This window comes from Aphelocoma coerulescens, chromosome 6, assembly GCF_041296385.1.
Source record: "Aphelocoma coerulescens isolate FSJ_1873_10779 chromosome 6, UR_Acoe_1.0, whole genome shotgun sequence".
Classification (NCBI taxonomy): Eukaryota; Metazoa; Chordata; class Aves; order Passeriformes; family Corvidae; genus Aphelocoma; species Aphelocoma coerulescens.
The window spans coordinates 4,070,317-4,085,803 of NC_091020.1; the positions used below are offsets into that span (position 1 = coordinate 4,070,317).

At 50.8% G+C, this 15,487-nt stretch overlaps 4 long non-coding RNA genes across 7 annotated transcripts; 2 read left to right on the forward strand and 2 right to left on the reverse strand.

The window, feature by feature from the left end:
- Positions 1 to 363: 363 nt before the first annotated feature.
- On the reverse strand, positions 364 to 2,057 carry LOC138112801 (uncharacterized). Of its 3 annotated transcripts, none has more exons than XR_011151843.1 (3): positions 1,990 to 2,057; positions 746 to 938; positions 364 to 666 (listed from the first exon to the last, which is right to left on the reverse strand). It is a non-coding gene; the product is annotated as an uncharacterized lncRNA (long non-coding RNA). The 3 variants fall into 3 exon arrangements; XR_011151844.1 differs by having other exon boundaries at positions 364 to 683; XR_011151845.1 differs by lacking the exon at positions 1,990 to 2,057 and adding an exon at positions 1,426 to 1,594.
- Positions 2,058 to 2,489: 432 nt separating this feature from the next.
- On the forward strand, positions 2,490 to 5,596 carry LOC138112792 (uncharacterized). 2 transcript variants are annotated; one of them, XR_011151836.1, is made up of 3 exons: positions 2,490 to 2,614; positions 2,847 to 2,944; positions 5,512 to 5,596. It is a non-coding gene; the product is annotated as an uncharacterized lncRNA (long non-coding RNA). The 2 variants fall into 2 exon arrangements; XR_011151837.1 differs by lacking the exon at positions 5,512 to 5,596 and adding an exon at positions 4,123 to 4,169.
- A 365-nt stretch (positions 5,597 to 5,961) lies between these two features.
- On the forward strand, positions 5,962 to 13,986 carry LOC138112789 (uncharacterized). Its single transcript, XR_011151834.1, has 4 exons — positions 5,962 to 6,070; positions 6,930 to 7,080; positions 12,606 to 12,704; positions 13,307 to 13,986. It is a non-coding gene; the product is annotated as an uncharacterized lncRNA (long non-coding RNA).
- LOC138112791 (uncharacterized) lies at positions 13,298 to 14,838 on the reverse strand. The gene is made up of 3 exons (XR_011151835.1): positions 14,279 to 14,838; positions 13,893 to 13,952; positions 13,298 to 13,379 (listed from the first exon to the last, which is right to left on the reverse strand). It is a non-coding gene; the product is annotated as an uncharacterized lncRNA (long non-coding RNA).
- Positions 14,839 to 15,487: the final 649 nt, after the last annotated feature.

Consider the following 15,487-nt stretch of genomic DNA (forward strand, 5'->3'; position numbering starts at 1 on the left):
GCACCCCTGGTGCTGCTGGCAGGTAAAATGCAGGAGGCTGTGCTGTGGGAAGCACCACGTGTCACTCATCAAAGGATGTTCCCAGCGCTGGGCAGTGAGACACATTGTTAGCAGGGCCAGGCTGAATCAAGAAAAACAAGTGAGATCACTCAGAGATCAGTAATTCCTCCCCCTCACTCATAACTCTGTCAGGCCTTTCAGCTGGATTGTCAAAATACGTTTGTCACAGAACAATTCCTACTCTTTTCTTTTCTATGATTATTATTTTTTCCTTTCTTTCTGATGCTGGCTGAACTCATCCTTTTGGAACAAAACCCAATGTTCATTTCCTCTCTGGGCAGTTGATTTTATTATTGGCTCACCTGCTGCAGCAGTTAAAAAGCTATAAGAGTGGCTGGGTATTCAAAATTAAATTCTGCTGGATTTTTTTTTTCCTCTTCCCCAGCCTCACATATTCCATAACTGCAGGTTACTGGCAGGGATTTGAAGACGTACTTGGCACAGGTACTTTCTGTCTGGGACAGGGATGAGCAAAACAGGAAGCCTGTTTCTCTCTATCAGCATGTTTCCAAAGGCTCAGGCTATTCCAGAGCTGGACAGACCTTGCTTGTGCCTTGCCCATCTTTTCCTGGGGATGAAGAGGAGCTGTGGGCAGTCACTGATGTTCTGTTGGGAAAACAAAGCTAAAAGAGGAAAATGTGGGATACTTTGAGGGTTTTTTGAGGGGAGAAAAGCTCCAGCTCACCTTCAGCTCAGCAGCTGGGAGCCCTGCCAGGCTAGGAAGGACTTGGGATGATGCTTGGTCTTGGGCTTCTTCCCAGGTTCCCCAATTCCTGCCACGGCAGGATGAATTTTGCTGCTTCAGGGACCGTGTTGAGGAGGCCAGGATAAGTTCTGCATTCCACTGCCAGCTTTGCTTATTCTGGCTATTTCTCTTCCTTGATGGGAGAAGAGAAAGATCTTGGGGTAGGGAGAGAGAGATATATATGTCCCATTGCTTTGCTAGGACTGGCGCTCCCAACCCAGACCCAAAATACTCCAAGGGCTGCTTGGAGAGCTGTGTGAAGGTCTTGGAAACTCCAGATTAGCCACCGCTGAATTAAATCGCTCACCTTTCTGTGGGCAGGTGATGCTATCTCCATCCTGCAGCCAGAGGGCAGGAACAGAGCCCTAATCTCTGTTGACACCAGCTTTCACCTCCCCGGCAATATTCTCTGCCTCACTTGTCCACGCCCCCATTTTCCACGCCTGTCTTTTCCATGGGAATCCTGGCGGAGACGTTTGCTCCCTCAGAGCTTCCTACAACTGCTGAATGAGGTGCTGGGGCCAAGAGCTGACCTCATTGTTTCCCAGCAGGAAATAAGTTTGCCAGCAACTGGTGTTTTCAGTGCCCTCATATCGTGGAAGATCTGCGTCCTGTCCTACCTGGAAATGCCAGCCACGAGACAGCGCTGGCAGCAGGAGCTGGAGTTTTTACTGGAAGGAATATTTTTAGCCTGGAAAGGTGTTTCCCTGGGAAGCTTATTCCTTCAGACAGTCATACGTTGGTCTGTCAGAGCAAGCATGGGAATCTCCGGCTGCAGTGCCCCGAGGAGCAGACCTGCGAGCCAGGGATGACACCAGCATCATCCCAGTGCATCACCAGACAGGGATCCAGATGGATCCAGACCTGCCTGCCTGGGTCAAGGCTGGACACTGTGTTAGAACATGAAAATCAATCACAGCTGAAAATGAGAGGAAGGGGAAGTGTGAAGAAAATGTGGTGCGTGTCAGACAAGCCCCCCCAGCCTGCCCTGAGAAGTCTCCCAAGTGGGTAACACCCAGGGAGGGGGCTGCTCTGGAGTGCACCCTTGGATTACTGCCCTGATAAATGGGTGCTGAAGCTGGGTGGGCTGGGGGTGCTGGATGATGCTGTCACTGCTCCCTGAGCTGCCAGGAAATTCCTCACTGGGATTGGGTATCCACAGGCAAGGAGGGCCATGCACCTACCCTTCCTCCAGGCTGGCATTTCCCCCGTGATTCTCCTGATAAGCCAGGGCCAAGAGGAGGAGGAGCAATATGAGCTGTTATCTGCTGCACCTGAAGGTCGGCTGAAGCGAGCTCAGGAGCTGGCAGACACTAATTACCAGCTGCAATTAAGGAGTGGGCAGGACCAGCCTCATTAGTGGGACTGGGACTGCCTGATCTGAGCTTCCAGCCCCAGTCTGGGCTGTACTTCTGTGCCTGCTCACCTGGAGCTGGCTCCCAAACTGGCTTGAAACCCAGAAGAAGAGGATAAATCCCAGTGGAGTACATGCAACACCTGGATTTTGGGATGAGGAGGGTGCCAGAGGATGGCTGGCTGGCTGGGGAAACCTCTCTGCCTGCATTGCTGTCCCAGCATCTGTGCTGTCAGGAAACACAGAGCGGTTGCTGCCTTTGTGCTGATCTTTTATCAAACCCCCAGCACCCTCCCCCTGATAAATAAAGACCTCCAGCCTCCCAGTATCAGCACTCCCAACTTCCCACCCACCCTGCCAAGACCTTGGCTGCACTGGCCAAGGCAGTAGCAGCTGAGATAGGGAGTGAAGATGGGGTGGTGGACAGAGCTGGGACTCAGCGTGCACCGGAGCAAGTGATTATTTTATTCTTTTGGGGACAGGAGGAAGCAATTGCCATGTGGCACTGCCTGGGTTTACCTGGAGGGTGCAGCTGATGAATAGGAGTGTTTTACTTGCCACAGGCTGAGCCACGCAAAGCTCAGGAGAGTTTTTTTCCAGAGCTGCTCCATTAACACAAACAGACAGCAATGTGAGCTGCTGACACCGGGGTTAATTAAATCCATCTCTCCATCAATTCTTATTCAGCTATTATCGATGGTCATTAGATCAGCGACAAAGTGACAAGCAAACAGTAATAGACTCATCTTAACCCTTGTGGTGCTGGAGGAGGAGAAGTGGTGCAGGTGAGTGGGGCGGTGGCTTCTCTGCTCAAATTCTGTCTGCATGCTCCTAGAGCATACCACCTGTGTTTGAATGAGTCCTCTTGGTTGGGTAGGTCACCAGCTCCATTCTTCCAACAAGGAGTCTGTGCCTGTGTCCCTCTTTGTCCTTTTCCAACAGCTTCATGGTCCAAGGTCATACAACCCCAGAATGGTTTGAGTTGGAAGGGACTTTCAGGATCATCTTGTTCCATCTCCCTGCCATGGGCAGGACATCCCCCACTAGGCCAGGTGCTCTAAGCCCTGTCCAGCCTGGCCTTGGACACTTCCAGGGATCCAGGGGCAGCAACAGCTTCTCTGGACAACCTGTGCCAGGTCCCCACAGGAGCTGCACTGTTCCTCAGGGATGTTGGGGACAGTGGATGCCTTCCGTGACATAGTGACCTGAGGTCTGAAAGCAGAAAGGTCCCACTGCCATGACACAGAGAGGGCAGGATGCTCTGGGGAAGGTGCACCTTAGTGTTGGTCCATTGGGTCACAAATCCCCCTGGTCACAAAATCCCCTGGTCACAAAGCTGCCCCAAACTTCCGGGCAGAGCAATGGGGTGATGCCACCCTCGGCAGGGACCCACAGAGCTGCTGTGCACACCCGAGCAACCAAACAAACCACAGAATAGAAAACCAGGATAACTCCACCCGTGAAAGGACTAAGAAGAGTAAGGGAATACTCCTTCTTGCAGAAGGCAGAGCTGCTCCCTGCCCCGCCCCCGCACCCATGTCCTGCAGGGCCTTCCAGTGCCACTCATACTTTTCCAGTCAGGCTCGCGGGAAAAAGCTGCGGCTGCTGCTGCTTTCCTCCCTCTCCCCCTCTGATTAACAGCTTAAATGAGAACTGAAGGCTGCCCAAGGGCTGAAATACATTTTCATGCTCCTGCCGCTGCAGACAACAAGGCAATGTCCAACTCCCTTCAAGGTCACTCACAACCTTCAAGTGACTTTCCAGCTGGCTTGGGAGCGCTGCTTGTGTCCTGTGGTTTTTACTCCTGGAGTGAAGATATGGGGTGTCCCTGGGAGTGCTGGGGATGGGGTTTGGTGCTGGCTCATATGATGATGGGTTGTGAAATGTCAGCAGTAAAATAAACATGTAATTCTGTGCAGGTAAATAACTGATAAAGGATTTTTTGTCTGCTTGGAAATCATAGAATCACTGAATGGTTTGGATTGGAAGGCACCTTAAAGATCATCTAATTCTACCCTACCATGGGCAGGGACACCTTCCAGGGATGGACACTTAGACCAGGTTGCTCCAAGCCCCATCTACCCTGGCCTTGGACACTTCCAGGGATGGTTCATCTTCCACCCCTCTGCGCCTGTGTTTCACCACCCTCACTGTAAAAATGTTCTTAACTGTATGTAAGGTGACAGCCTTACATACAATAAATACATTTGAAAAACTTATTTGTTACTGCTTTTCTTCCTCTTACAATCCTTCTTGTTCTCGTGCTGTTGGAATTGGTGTGGCCATGGTAGCAGGGACCTGATTTTCTGGAGAAGATTCTTGAAATCCCTCCTTCCAGCATTTGATGCAAGGACAAGGTTTCTGAGTGCAGGCACAAGTGCCCCATGTGCTCTGGCAGGGAAAGTGTGTGTTCCTGCAGGACTGCCTGGGGTTTGTGTTCCTGGAAATAGTTAATGGTTCAGTGTTGGTTCATCACTCCTCCGGACATGCTGCTGCATTGTCCCTGTTTTTGCAGGGTTCAGAGATCACAGCATGTGCTGCAAATAACTTTCTTTGTGTCACTCTTTACAGTGGCTTTTAACACCTGCAGAAGCTGCAACGTGCTTGAGAGCTGCTGTAGAAACACTTTATGAGCTGGTGAGCTCTTCCTTGCCAGAGTTGGGAAATGGATGCGCATGGAGTGAATATCCAGGGGGAAAAGGAGGCAGGATGTTGCAAGGTGAATGTGTGACATACCTCTGTCTCCAAATACAGCCCTGCTGCTGGAGAATGACCTCCTGAATGGCATCCCAGCACATGGCAGGGATGATGGAATAGGTGATCTTTAATGTCCCTTCCAGTCCAAACCAGTCTGTGATTCTATATGTCTCTAATAATTCCCCTGTGCACATACCAGGTGATATTTTATCCTCGCTCTTCCTCAGTGAAGGGATACAGGATGGGCACATTAAGGAATGTCCTTTTTTCCTGAGGCAGGAGAAAACAACACAGAGGGATGAAAGTTGATTTCAGCTCAGGCCGTAAGGGCTGATCTGAAGGAGAGGGTAATTGCCTCCCTCATCACAGTCCCTGATCCAGCAAAGTGCCTGTGTCTGGTGGGGATCCAGCTGAGCCTGAGCACGGTATTGGGAAAGGGAAGAGGTGGCTGTGCGGTGGATAGAGAAGGGGGCAAATACCGGTGAGCAAAGCCCAAGCTCATCCCTGCTCTGGGAAGAGACCTCGGCTCTGCTCAGCAGCTCAAACCTCACACAAATCCCTCCCCTCCCCAAAAGGGAAATAATTGCCATATTCATTTGTGGAGGGAAATAATTACTTCATTCATGACACAAAGTCAATTTTTGTCCTGAACCAGAGGGAGCCCTGTACTGACAGAGGGAATTTCAAGGAGAGCAAAAATCAGCCTGGCATTTGTATCCTCAATTAAAGGCAAGAAGAAGCCAGCGGTGAGTTGTGGGGGTATTTCTTTTTCCCTCTCCCTCTGTTTTTTTGCACATCAAATCAGATAAAAGCTAAAATGTTCTGGCTTCTCCAGCTCAGGCTAGGGGAAGAGGAAAAGTCTCTTTTAACTTCATTATCCATGCTGAAATCAAAAGATGACTGCAGCAGGAGCTCTTTCCCTCCCTCATTTCACGGCAGCTGGGTGACAACAGTTGGTCAGGTTGGGGCAACCTGTTGGTCATTTAGTGGGCCCAGGAGAGGCACAGGCAAGTGCTTAACACAGGTGAAACAGTTTACAGGAATTAAAAAGGAAAAGAATTTTAAAAAAGGTAGCTGGGGCCAGTGTGTTGGGAGATGGTGTCTGGTACATGTGCCCAGGAATGTGGCTGCTGAGTGGAAAATGGTGTTGCTGGGAGTCCTGGGTCAGGGGGACAGGGCAGCTGACATCCTGCAGTGGGAGCACAGGTGCCCTTGTAAGTAAGTTATAAACTGGAGCCTTTGGAATGGCTCCTGGACTCTGGGATGGCTCTGGCTGAGTGCCCAGCATCTCGCTGCAAAGAGGCCTCCCCATGCTCCATCTGGGTTGCCCTCCACAGTCACTCCCATGTCACCTGCTCCCAGAGGGAAGCCGGGAGCATGGCTGGCTCAGCCGGAGGGAAGGGGATGTCTGCACGGGCTAATTGATAGCTACTAAATTATGTGGGAAAAGAGGCTACTGGAGGCAGTTGGTTGTGTGAACATATCTATTTTTCCCAATCTGCACCAATATGATTGAAGCAGGTGTCAAGGGTGATCTATGATAGAAAATTGATGAAACATTGATTCCAGGGGATGAATATTTTCAGGAGGAGCTGTATACATTGTACAGGGCTTTTCTTAAATCTTTAACCACTATTGGATAACCTTGAGAGGGTTAGCAGTTTACTCAGTGGCAATGGGAGCAGGGAGCCCAAGGGGGTGTGGGGTGTCATGTCCTTGTGCGAGGCTCAGCGTATCCCTTTGGATGGGGCTGTCCAGCTCAGTCAGCACCACAAGGAATGTCATAGAATCGTATAATTGGTTTGGCTTGGAAGGGACCTTACAGACCACCTGCTTCTGACCCAAATATCCTTAAGGCCCTCCATATGGCAAATTTTTCCTGCCTCCAAAATCAAGTGCAAAATATAAAGATCAGCCCTGGCTCCATCTTCCTTTCTACATCCCTTTACAGCATAACCAGCCTGTGTTTCTCCTGGGCACTGGCTATATGCACTTCCCAGACCTCACATACTTGGGCACAGCACTCTGAGAACAACGGAGAACAGGTTTGCAGAGCTGATTTTTCTCCTTCAGGTAGACTTTTAAGCATCAGCACCTGGCTTCAGCAGGGAGGTTGTCCTTGTTCGAGGGATCCCAAAGAGAGGTTTGGGGCCAAGCTGGGAATAGCCAGCCCAATCCATGAGCATTTGCACCACAGGGGAAGCTCAGAGCAGCTCACAGCCTGGTGAGTGGAAAAGTCCTACTGGCTTGTAGCTATTTTGAGGTAAGGCATTAATTGAGGACCGGGGGAAAACAATAAGGCCATACCCGAAATAGAAGCTGTCAAAATGTCGTTGCTAGGAGTGAAGCTGAGCCCAATTTATGGTATTTTTTCCTGTTGCAGAGCTTCAAAGCAACTGTAAGGGGGCCCAAGTTTGGGGGTTTCTTTGCTCCTACCAAACCCAAAATTCCCAAAGATGTCCCCTGTGCCTGGAGCCGGTGCCGGGCAGGCAGCGATAGCCGGGCACACGTTAGGGCTGATGCTTTTCCCTGACATTTAGAAGATGCCTTGGGGGCCCTTTGCATTTGCTGCTCCAAGATTTGCTTGTTTATTTTGGAAATTAGTAGTGTTCAAGCTTTTTTATTGAGAAAACCTCTAAGAAAAAGGTTTTTATCGCATGGAAGGAGGATTACCTGGAGGATGGAAGTTTGCCGGGGTTTTGCTTTCAGGATGGGGAGAGAGAGGAAGGATTTTTAAGGAGTAGTTTTGATGTTTCACGTACAAAAGCAGTTGTTGTAGCACTGGGTGTGTGGTTCTGGGAGCAGGACCTTCTGCTACATCAATCCTGGAACGCCAGCCTGGGGCTGGGACCTGGGAAGGGTTGACATCCCAATGGGACTGACTCCTCCCAGCAGCCCCAAGTGGGAGCAGGGTGATTTATACCTCTTCCACCCCACTTTGCCTCTCCTTAAACAGCATTTCACCCAAAGAAGCAGGATGAGCATGAGTGAGGGGAGAAAGGGAGGAAAAAACCTGCTCTGCTCCCTGTCTCACCCACAGTTGGGCACACATGGTGGCCTGTGAGGGCTGTTAGTGTCAGAACCCCTCCTGCAGAGCCCTTTTGGGCCACAATTTCCAAGGTCCCCTCAAGAAAAGCATTTTCCTGCCGCCAATATTATTTCACAGCACTTGTCATCTTTTTTTTCCCCCCATGCAGAAAGCTGCAAATCAAGACCCCCGAGGCACCCGCATAGCGCCAAGACAACTCTGCTATCTCTCTTTTAAAGATATATTTTCCATTTTGCAGTGTTCAAACACCATCTGCTGTTTTGCACAGTGGTGCTTTCACAGGAAGGGAACATTTTTAGGTGTAAATTGTTCTTTAAAGTACATATTGACAGTGCTGGAGGCTGGAGAGGCTGGAAAAACCCTATAGAAAGTACCACAACCCTGGTCTGTAATGACCACCCTCACTGTGGGGGGGACTCTAGGGTTAGACAGGATATTGGGAAGAAATTCTTCCCTGTGAGGGAGGCCCTGGCACAGGATGCCCAGAGGAGCTGTGGCTGCCCCATCCCTGGAAATGTCCAAGGCCAGGTTGGACAGGGCTTGGAGCACCCTGGGATAGTGGAAGGTGTCCCCGCCCATGGCACTGAAGTTGGAATGACACTTTAAGGTCCCTTCCAACCCAAACCTTGTAGGATTCTATGAATCAAGGCCAGTGTCACGCCAACAATCCCCCTTGGGCTTATAATAATTAACTGACAATGCTGCCTGTGACATGTAACTTAAGGAAGATCGGGGTTAATCAGAGCAACAAGGCTTTGTTTCAGAGGGATACTCTTGGCAAAAACCGGGATAATGATAGCACTCCCCCATTAATCGTCTATCTCTCTTTCAAGGCAAGTAAAGCAACAGCAACTAACTGGTGAAGAAAGTCAGTCCCTGATCTGTAGCACTTAAACAAATGTGATTAAAATAATTGTAGCAGCTGGGTGGCTGCTCTCCCGTTCCCTGTTCTAGTGTCCCTGGGATGTAATGACTGCGGCCCCACACTATTCCAGCATTAATTCAGTGTCTCATTGCCAGCTCTCACCTTATTTATTTTAGGAGCTGTAATTTATGTTGGACCAGGTGTGCCAAGTGGCCCAATTACACCAAGGTCAGGGAGTGGCTCCTGCGAAAAGCGTGAGAGTGGGAGCCGTGAGAGTGCTGCAACGGCCTCTTCCCCAGCCTCTCCGGGAGGATGCTCCAGGATCCCTGCATGGTCTGGGCTCGGGCACGCTCCACAGACCATCCTCAGCCAAGTACAGGGAAGCAAATGATGATTTTCATATATGATTTTTATTTTTTCTCCCCTTTGTATATTTCGTCTTCTCTTTTTTTTCTTCTTCTTCTGCTGTTCCAGGTTCTTGCTGGCAGCAACAGCCGTTGTGTTTTGACGAGTTAATAAACATCTCCCCCAGGAGCAAGGGAGCTCTAGCATGCTCTGCTTCACTGTGTTTTACGTCTGGCTAACAGAGTTTGCTGAGCAAGAGGTGTTTTTCTAATCTGAGAAGTCAGTGGCTCACATTTTCCACCTCTCCCTGGAGCTGCTGCACTTCCCTGCTGATACTATGATGCTTCTGTTATCTTCTGGAGGGCAACCCATCACTGCAGCCCTGCCCAGCCCTTTCTGCCACTCCCAGTCCCAAGTTATCACTTGGATCCTGTGCTTTGGAGCCATTTATCAGCCTCAGATGTTAAGATACCAGAGTTCATCTTGCTCTGGGAGCTCTGCGCTCCCATGGCACAGGATTCCCTTCACTGCTGGAAGGGCCACCAAAAATACCAACCACTGCTGCAACGAGCTGCTGCTGAATGCCAGCTCTCTGCACTGCTGACATACCTTGTCTTGCTCCTCTCAAACACGTCCATCATTGCTCCATTAGCACGGAGCCCCACAACCTGTGGGTTTTGTCAGCCTTGCAGACCAAAATCTAAGACTTCATCATTTTCACACCAGCATATGAGGAAGGCCTTAGAAACCTGAAGAGCAGGGACAGATGGACACTACTCCATAACCTGCTGTTACTAGGATGCCCCTCAGGGCTGTATCCACCTGGAGGTGACTGCTGCTTTCATGCCTTTTAGCAAGAAGAAACGGGTCCTTGGAAGTGGCATGAGGCAGCCCTGGGAAGGCGACGCATGGTCCGCAGAGCCAAATTGCCAGTTCCAACTTGTAGAACATTATTGCTCATGAATTATGGATGGTTATTGCACCTCCTGGATGATGAATTATTGAGCTGACATGCTGGATGGAGAGCAAGGAGTAGGGGCCGTGCTTTTGGCAGGTGGGTCTGGAATGTGGTGTCTTCACAGGGAGTAGGGGGATGTTTTTTCTTTCTTTCCTTCCTGAGCCAGAGCATCTCAGCCTGAAGCTGTGGAAATAGCAGAGCCCTGCTCACCCTGTCTTACCCAGTCAGCTGTGAGGGCAGCCCCAGCTAAAAATCCCTGGTGAGGGATCCTGGAGGATCCGTGCACTGGGACATGGACAGAAACTCTGGGGTCCCCTCTCTGCCTATCCTGTAGCATCATCATGGGCACTTCTGAGCCCAATAACTTCTCTTTGCCCTCAGGAGGATCTGGGGAATGGTTTATTTAGGTGATTAGATGCTATATATCTCCCAGGCTGTGCTGGTCCAGCATTCCTGGCAAGGCATGGCCTGTCTGCTGAGCCCCTTGTCCAACACATGCTGCCGGCAGCCTTGGGCTTTAGGGACTCCCTGAGGTGGCTGTTCCATCATGTTTAATGGGCCTTGACAGACCCGTGTGCCCCGTGAGTTTGCCTAAATGCTTTCTGGGGGCCACTTAGGCTGTAGGTCTCCATAGCACTGTGTGGCAATGAGTTCCATAATTTAATCAAGGGTGGCGTGGAAAAACCGCTGTCTTTTATTTGTCCCTAAATCTGCTGCCCGATAACTCAATTTGGACACTCCTAGTTCCTCTGTTGGAAGAAATGGGGAATTATCACTGCCTCTGCACCTGCTCCACAGCACTGTGTCTTTTTCACTGTCCTGCTGTGGCTTTTCTTTTCCTCTCCCTTATTCATCCCTCCTGGCAATTTCCAACTCCCCTGCCAGCCCTGCTTCATGTGGTGGATGGAGATGGGAAGGTCCCTGCTTTGCTTCATGGCTGTGTTGATCTCCCTTCTCCCCCACTCTCTTCTTTTCCAGATGTTTGAGAGATGCTCAGGAGGCACCACTGACTTTGGTCCAGATGCCAACAGCTCCCTCTGGAGCAAACCATGGTCTCAATAAAAACCCCCAAGCATTTTCTGGTGGTTTGGGGTGCTCGCTCCTTCCTGTTTGTTCCCTGTGTGCACGCGTGGGGCTGTTCCCAGCCTCCCAGCCCAGCCCCTCACAAGGGAAAGGGTTCTTAATGTGGGTTATGGTCACCTTGGGAATCACCGTCTCCTAACCAGGCTTTCCTGGTCCCGGGGGAGCAGCTTTCATCTCCATCCTCCTGTGGGATACAGATGCTGTGAAGCACCATCGAAGGTGGAGGAGAGAGGTGACATGAGGGTCCAAGGAGGACTCAGGGAGAGGGGGAGCATTTGTGTCTGCCTCTCCCCATGCCCAGCAGGATTTCCATTGCATCTTGAACTGAAGCCAAGGAGACTGGAGTTGGGAGAAAGTGAAGCGCTTTCCCTAATCAAATCACACGCCAGTGTCACTTGTAAAGCTCTGCAAAGCAGAAAGGACTTGGGAGCCACTGAACCACAAACTCCCGCTCCCTCCCCAGTGCCTCTGTGGAGATCCTGCCTCTCTTCTCCATTTCTTGCCCATGAACTCAGTCTGGGAGGGAGCCAGGACTCAGAGATCCCACCTTGATCCCCACATCTGGTGCAGGCCCTGCACGTCAGGTATCCCATGGGCTGGAGGATTTGGGGATATGTAAATGGTGTTTCCGTCATCTTGGTCTTCATCTTGGGGTTGTTCTGCCTTCTCTGGTCATGTCCCTGACAGGGATGGCTCCCTGGGCATGTATGATGTCCTGCTAATCAAGGGGGTCCTCTCCATCCTCAACTTCCATGAAGTTGCTGCATCTTCTCCTGAGCCTTGCTCAGCTCCTTCAGGAGCCCCTACCAGCCCAAGCATGGAATGTGCATCCCTGTTTGGAGGTGAGGGGCAGGACAGTCTTGCCTTCACCTCCCTGCTCTGAGCTTAAAGGGATGACCTGGGGAGCCCCAGTGTGGGGTGGGGGAAGGAAGGGAGGGTGCTGAATGCTTTACCCTCAGACAGCCTGGGAGAAAATTAGCAGGGAATCACAGAATCATGGAATGGTTTGAGTTGGAAGGGACTCTTAAGGATCAGCTTGTTCCAACCCCCTGCCATGGGCCAGGACACCTTCCACTATCCCAGGTTGCTCCAAGCCCCTCCAACCTGGCCTTGGACACTTCCAGGGATGGGGCAGCCACAGCTTTTCTGGGCAACCTGTGCCAGGGCCTCACCCCTCTCCCAGGGAATAATTTCTTCCTAACATCTTCTCTAAATCTCCCCTCTTTCAGTTTCAAACAGTTCCCCCATGTCCTATCACTACCTGCCCAGGGAAGCTGGCCCAGCTGGCCCAAGCAAACCAAGGGTACATGCTGGCTCCGTCCAGGGGCTCCTCAGCAACAACCTACCTGTCAAAATACACTGGTCCACCTGCCCTGTCCTCCTCCAACCCTTTTTTTGCCCTGACTCTCCCTGCGTTGTGTCAAGATGCAAATTCCCTGTCCTTTTCAGGCAGCATCCAGGACTCCTCTGTGGCAGTAACAGCATCCTTGCAGTAGGTCTGTCAGCAGGAATTTCTGCAGCCTCCTTTGGTGCTCCCAAAGTTCTCAGGTGAGGAAATCGTCAGTAGTAGGGAAAAATAATGAACCACTGCTAACTCACTGTTTACTTTGTGCCAGGGCTCTCCTGGTAACAAGTTCCCTATTAAAATCCCCTTTTTACAAAAAGTGGGGGGATTTTAGCCCAGCTGGATTCCAAGAGGAGGAAAGTGGCTTTCTGTGGAGCAAGAGATGTGGCAGGGTGAGCTGGTGGGGAGGCAATGCCAGGGCATCTGGGCAGCAGCATCCCAGGGAAATCAAAACTCTCTACAAGGCTTTTCCATGTTGGGGAAGCCCTTCCCAGTGCCTCAACCCCATGTTATTAGGAGCTTTGCTGTGTATCCCCTCTTTCTCCCATGTGTGCTGGTCTTCAGACGCTCTCTCTTTCCTAATGCCTAATTAGGTTGGCAGGACTGTTTGTTCCGATAGCACAGCTATGGATAATGCCATGCAAATTGCCTCCAAGACCTCTGAACCCCCAAATAAAAAAGCCCCTCTGGCTACTGCCTTTCCAGCCAACCATGGATGCAAATAACATCTGAGGGCTTAAAAGAACAGCCTTTAAAAAAAAAATAGTCCTTCCCACTAATTGAATTTTTTTTTTTTACTGTAAAGATGCCTTGATATCTTGGTGCCAGCAAGCCCAGCCTTATCCCAGATCGCTGAGATATTCAGTGAGGAGCAAGGTCTGAAAGGAAAGAAATCAACAGGGGATGTTTCAGCCCACCTAAGGTCTGCTCTGCCTCCAAAGTTTGGGTGGGAAAAGAAACCTACCTCTCCCATGACAGTGCAGTCAGAGCTGAAGGGTGCTGTGACCTCGAATCCCAAACAAGTGAGTCTTTGTCTCACCTCCACTGAGCTTTGGGAGTTTCCTCTGTTTATTATTCATCTGATTGCCACCTTTTTTTATGCTTTTATGTACCCCCTTCCTCCTGGCTGTGCCGGCGACCCAAATGTCCAGCCCAGAGAGGTCCCTGCTCAGGTGCCATGTGTGTCACCAGTGGGATGTGCTGGTCCTGCTGCATACCAGAGTTGGGAGCAGTCCTTCCCTGTGCCTGGCACAGAATGCCAACCACCCCAGGTGCCAGGGACCCTTTCCCACGTGCCATCCATTTCCCCTTGGCTTCATCCAACCCCTCTGGGGCTGATGACAAGGGCTGGGCCCAGCCAGTCCAGCTGAGCCCAGTGCAACTCATCATACCTCAGATCAGCTGCTGGGAGCCGTCCTGCTTCGCCGGGAATTTGATTGACATGTTCATGCCTGGCCATTAGAGGGAAAATGAGGGGTAGTACATAAACACCTGGGAGGAAAAACAGCCCTTTGCCTTAATGATAGTTTGTCATGTCATATTTTTCTCAAGTTGCGCAATAGGGGTAAGTGAACCCTTCATTTGCATCACTTTAATTCATATTTTGAATACCAGACTGGCTTAAATGCTGCCTGGTTTAACCCACCCGCTCTCACTCATTTCTACAAAAGAGGCACACTCTGCTTCCCAAAGTAGGTACTTTGGAATTCCACTCATCTGGCCTGATCACGCTAGAAAACACCTTTTTTTTCCTGGTTTATTTTCCCAGAGCTCTTACCCCCAATGCCAGCACTGCTGGGTTTGCATCACGTGCATCCCTTCTCCTCACTGCCCAGCCAGGCTCTTCCCTTACAGCCTTGCTCCCTTGACAGCAACTGGAAATGAGATTTTTTTTCTGCTCTTCAGCCTTTTCTGGTATGTCCCACTGCTCTGTAAATACCGGCTGAAGTGCAGCCAAGTGTGGGATGCTCAAGGTAGCACTCAAGGCAGCTGCATCTCCAGTGATGTGCAGGTGGCCCAAACAACATGCTACGAGTACCTCCTGATTTTTGGGGGTACCTCTGGCTGAGAGAGAGGGTGGGAGAAGAAACCTGGACAGCAGGAAGAGCTCACAATGTCTCTGGAAGGTTCCCAAAGGTGGATTTTCATTTTTGGGTGACGGTTTGCATGCAACATCCCAGTTCAACAGCATCTGCACCCTGTCGGGGTTTGCACTCCCCTCTGAAGGCGATGAGCAGGCTGAGCCCTGAGAGCAACCCTGTGGCTGGAGCAGCTCATTGAGCCTGGAGAGCTCCGGCGCCAAACCCACGGCCCGGGTTGCACTGGGCTGGCGGCAAGGCACAGGCTGTAATTACTGCCTGCCTGCCAGGATGCCTTCGCCCCCACTGCCCTAACCCAAGCAACTGAGCAGCTGCCAGCAATTAAAAGTAGTTAGCAGTTCCCATGCTACTTTAACCATTTCTAGACAGCCATGGCAGCCCCTTCATCCTTAGTGGAAAAGAGTGGATGGATTTTGTTGTCACTCTGATTACACAGACACTGCAGCAGCATGTGGCTTTCCTGAATTAGGGGATCTCTCCCCCCAAAAAGGACTGCTGAGCCCTTTTGCCCCCCCCTTCCTTCACTGAGCAAGGAGCGAGGGTGGGGTTGAAACCCATTCTGAGGAGGGACTCGCCAGGTGGAAAACTGCCGCCCCACCAAAGCTTGCAAACCTGTGAGTTTGTTTACAATTCTTTACAAGGAGGGAGATGTGGACATATCATGGAATGGTTTGGGTTGGAAGAGACCTTAAAGATAATTTAGTTGTAAACCCCTGCTATGGACAGGGACACCTTCCACTGGACCAGGTTGCTCCAAACCCTGTCCAGCCTGGTCTTGGACACTTCCAGAGATCCAAGGGCAGCCACAGCTTCTCTGGGCACCCTGTCCCAGGGCCTCACCACCCTCACATGGAAAAAATTCCTCCTAATGCCTCCTCTAAATCTCT